Genomic DNA, 4,914 nt, shown 5'->3' with positions numbered 1-4,914 from the left:
GAAATTTTGAATTTGAAGGTAGGTGGGGATCCTGTGGGGTCCACAGATCCTGAGGTGTCAAGGATTTATCATCCCTGGACCAATTAGGTGTGTAAAATGCCCTCTGCATGCAATCCTGGTGTTTAACACCAGACTGCAGCATATTTCTGGCGTTAAACGCCACTTCCATGCTTGTTTTGGGCGTTCAAAGCCAATCTGCAGCATGTTTCTGGCGTTGAATGCCACTTCCATGCTTGTTCCTGGCGTTTAACGCCAGCTCTCCTCAGGGTGTCATCCTGGCGTTTAAACGCCAAACTGCTGCTTGTTTCTGGCGTTCAACGCCAGCTTCATGCTCTGTTCTGGTGTTAAACGCCAGCCAGATGCTCCTTACTGGCGTTTAAACGCCAGTAAGCTCTTCCTCCAGGGTATGCTGTTTCTTCTACTATTTCTGATTCTGTTTTTAATTTTTGCAATTGTTTTGTGACTCCACAAGATCATAAACCTAATAAAACATAAAAGATCAATAAAAATATAGATAAATAAAAATTGGGTTGCCTCCCAATAAGTGCTTCTTTAATGTCAATAGCTTGACAGTGAGCTCTCATGGAGCTTCACAGATCTTCAGAGCATTGTTGGGACCTCCCAACACTAAACTTAGAGTTTGAATGTGGGGGTTCAACACCAAACTTAGAGCTTGGTTGTGGCCTCCCAACACTAAACTTAGAGTTTGATTGTGGGGGCTTTGTTTGACTCTGTATTGAGAGAAGCTTATCGTGCCTCTTTTCCTTGTTTACAGAAAGATAACCTTGAGCTTTAATCACAAGGTAGTCCCCCCTTCAATTGAAGGACTAACTCTCCTCTGTCAACATCAATCATAGATCCTGCTGTGGCTAGGAAGGGTCTTCCAAGAATGATGGATTCATTCTCATCCTTCCCAATGTCTAAGATTATGAAATCAGCAGGGATGTAAAGGCCTTTAACCTTTACCAACACGTCCTCTACCAATCCATAAGCTTGTTTTATTGACTTGTCTGCCATCTCTAATGAGATTCTTACAGCTTATACCTCAAAGATCTCCAACTTCTCCATTACAGAAAGTGGCATAAGATTTATACCTGACCCCAGGTCACACAGAGCCTTATTAAAGGTCATGGTGCCTATGGTACAGGATATCAAGAATTTACCAGGATCTTGTTTCTTTTGAGGTAGAGTTTGCTGAACCCATGTATCTAGTTCACTAATGAGCAAGGGAGGTTCACCTTCCCAAGTCTCATTACCAAACAACTTGGCATTCAGCTTCATGATGGCTCCTAGATATTGAGCAACTTGCTCTTCAGTTACATCTTCATCCTCTTCAGAGAAAGAATAGTTCTCAGAGCTCATGAATAGTAAAAGGAGGTTCAATGGAATCTCTATGGTCTATAGGTGAGCCTCAGATTCCTTAGGTTCCTCAGTTTGGAACTCCTTTTTGTTCAAAGCACATCCCAGGAGGTCTTCCTCACTAGGATTCACATCCTTCTCCTCCTCTTTGGATTTAGCCATTGTGATTATGTCAATGGCCTTGCACTCTCTTTTTGAATTCTCTTCTGTATTACTTGGGAGAGTACTAGGAGGGGTTTCAGTGATTTTCTTACTCAGCTGGCCCACTTGTGCCTCCAAATTTCTAATGGAGGACCTTATTTCACTTATAAAACTTAAAGTGGCCTTAGATAGATTAGAGACTATGTTTGCTAAGCTAGAGGGGCTCTACTCAGAATTCTTTGTCTGTTGCTGAGAAGATGATGGAAAAGGCTTGCTATTGCTAAGCCTGTTTCTGCCACCATTATTAAAGCCTTGTTGAGGCTTTTGTTGATTCTTCCATGAGAAATTTGGATGATTTCTTCATGAAGAATTATAGGTGTTCCCATAGGATTCACCCATGTAATTCACCTCTGCCATTGCATGGTTCTCAGGATCGTAAGCTTCTTCTTTAGAAGATGCCTCTTTAGTACTGTTGGATGCATTTTGCCATCCATTCAGACTCTGAGAAATCATATTGACTTGCTGAGTCAACATTTTGTTCTGAGCCAATATGGCATACAGAGTATCAATTTCAGGAACTCTCCTCTTCTGAGGCATCCCATTACTCACAGGATTCCTCTCAGAGGTGTACATGAATAGGTTATTAGCAACCATGTCAATGAGTTCCTGAGCTTTTACAGGCGTTTTCTTCAGGTGAATAGATCCACCTACAGAATGGTCTAATGACATCTTAGACAATTCAGACAGACCATCATAGAATATATCCAGGATGGTCCATTCTGAAAGCATGTCAGAAGGACACTTTTTGGTCAACTGCTTGTATCTTTCCCATGCTTCATAGAGGGATTCACCATTTTTTTGCTTAAAGGTTTGAACATCCACTCTAATCTTACTCTGCTTTTGAGGAGGAACGAACTTGGCCAAGAAGGGCGTGACCAGCTTATCCCAAGAGTTCAGGCTATCTTTAGGTTGAGAGTCCAACCATACTCTAGCTCTGTCTCTTACAGCAAAAGGGAAAAGCATAAACCTATAGACCTCGGGATCAACCCCATTGGTCTTAACAGCATCATAGACCTGTAAGAATTCAGTTAAGAACTGAAAAGGATCTTCTGATGGAAGTCCATGAAACTTGCAATTTTGTTGCATTAGAGAAACTAATTGAGGCTTCAGCTCAAAATTGTTTGCTCCAATGGCAAGGATTGATATGCTTCTTCCATGTAATTTGGAATTTGGTGCAGTAAAGTCACCAAGCATCTTTCTTGCATTATTGTTGTTATTATTTTTGGCTGCCATCTCCTTTTTCTGTTCGAAAATTTCAGTTGGGTCCTCTTCAGAGTACTGTGCTTTAGCTACTCTTAGCTTCCTCTTCAAGGTCCTTTCAGGTTCAGGATCAGCTTCAACAAGAATGCCTTTTTCTTTGTTCCTGCTCATATGAAAGAGAAGAAAACAAAGAAAGAAGAGGAATCCTCTATGTCACGGTATAGAGATTCCTTTATGTGAGTAAAAAAAGAGGAGAATAGAGGAAAGAGAAGAAAAAATTTGAACACAGAAGAGAGGAGAGTGTTCGAATTTTTGAAATGAGGAGAAGTGTTAGTAAATGAATAAATAAATAGAAGAAGATGAGAGGGAGAGAGCTTCGAAAATTGTTTTTGAAAAATGGTTAGTGATTTTCGAAAATTGAGAGAAGAAATAAAATTAAAATTAAAATTTGAAACAATTAGTTTATTAAAAGAATTTTGAAAAAGAGAGACGTAATTTTTGAAAATTAGAAAGAGGAGAGTAGTTAGGTGGTTTTGAAAAAGATAAGAAATAGTAAAACAAACAAAGAGTCAATTAGTTAGTTGAAAAATATTTGAAAATTAATTTTGAAAAGATAAGAAGTTAGAAAAGATTTTGAAATTAATTTTGAAAAAGATATGATTGAGATTTGTTTTGAAAAATATTTGAAGAGAAAATTAATAAGATTTGATTTTTAAAATTAAAATGGATTACTTGACTAACAAGAAACTAAAAGATATGATTCTAGAATTTAAAGATTGAACCTTTCTTAACAAGAAAGTAACAAACTTCAAATTTTTGAATCAATCACATTAATTGTTAGTAAAGTTTTTGAAAATCATGAAATAAAGATAAGAAAAGATTTTGAAAAATATTTTCAAATTTTCAAAAATCATAAAAGAAAAATGAAAAAGATTTGATTTTTGAAAAAGATTTTGGAAAGATAGGATTTTTAAAAATTAAAATATTGACTTGACTAACAAGAAACAACTTATTTTTTTAAAAAAATTTGACTAAGTCAACCCAAAGATTTCGAATTTTATGAGAGAAACAAGGAAAAGATATTTTTTTTGATTTTTTAATTTTTTAATGATGAGAGAGAAAAACAAAAATATGACCCAAAATATGAAAATTTTGGATCAAAACCAATGATGCATGCAAGAACACTATGAATGTCAAGATGAACACCAAGAACACTTTGAAGATCAAGATGAACATCAAAACTTATTTTTGAAAAATTTTCAAGAAAAGAAAAAAAATGCAAGACACCAAACTTAGAAATTTTTCATGTTTAGATACTATGAATGCAAAAATGCATATGAAAAACAACAAAAATTATAAAACAAGAAAATATGAAGATCAAACAAGAAGACTTACCAAGAACAACTTGAAGATCATGAAGAACACATGCATGAATTTTCAAAAATTTATAGAAAAATAAAAAGATGCAATTGACACCAAACTTAAAAATTGACACTAGACTCAAACAAGAAACACAAAATATTTTTGGTTTTTATGATTTTATTGATTTTTTTGGATTTTTCGAAAATTATTTTTTTTTAGAAAAACGAAAACAATAAAAAAATTTTGAAAGATTTTTGAAAACTTTTTGAAAAGAAAATTATCTAATCTAAGCAACAAGATGAACCGTCAGTTGTCCAAACTCACACAATCCCCGGCAACGGCGCCAAAAACTTGGTGCATGAAATTATGATCATAACAATGGCGCCAAAGACTTGGAGCTCTCAAATGTGAATCACACTTTGTCACAACTTCGCACAACTAACCAGCAAGTGCACTGGGTCGTCCAAGTAATACCTTACGTGAGTAAGGGTCGATCCCACGGAGATTGTTGGTATGAAGCAAGCTATGGTCATCTTGTAAATCTCAGTTAGGCAGATTCAAATGGTTATAATGGTTTTCGAAAATAAAGATAAATAAACAGAAAATAAAGGTAGAGATACTTATGTAAATCATTGGTGGGAATTTCAGATAAGTGTTTGGAGATGCTTTGTTGCTTCTGAATCTCTGCTTTCCTACTGCCTTCATCCAATCATTCTTACTCCTTTCTATGGCAAGTTGTATGTAGGGCGTCACCATTGTCAATGGCTACTTCCCAACCTCTCAGTGAAAATA

The 4,914-nt window shown here is 36.0% G+C and overlaps 1 non-coding gene across 1 annotated transcript; it reads left to right on the top strand.

Annotated features, from left to right (window-relative positions):
* The first annotated feature begins 2,284 nt into the window (after window positions 1-2,284).
* LOC130984630 (small nucleolar RNA R71) lies at window positions 2,285-2,391 on the top strand. Its single transcript, XR_009088548.1, has one exon. It is a non-coding gene; the product is annotated as a small nucleolar RNA R71 (small nucleolar RNA).
* The last annotated feature ends 2,523 nt before the right edge of the window (window positions 2,392-4,914 follow it).

The sequence above is a fragment of the Arachis stenosperma genome, chromosome 5, assembly GCF_014773155.1.
Source record: "Arachis stenosperma cultivar V10309 chromosome 5, arast.V10309.gnm1.PFL2, whole genome shotgun sequence".
Taxonomy (NCBI): domain Eukaryota; kingdom Viridiplantae; phylum Streptophyta; class Magnoliopsida; order Fabales; family Fabaceae; genus Arachis; species Arachis stenosperma.
The sequence above is the reverse complement of the archived record's forward strand: the minus strand, read 5'-3'. Positions and strand labels throughout refer to the sequence as shown.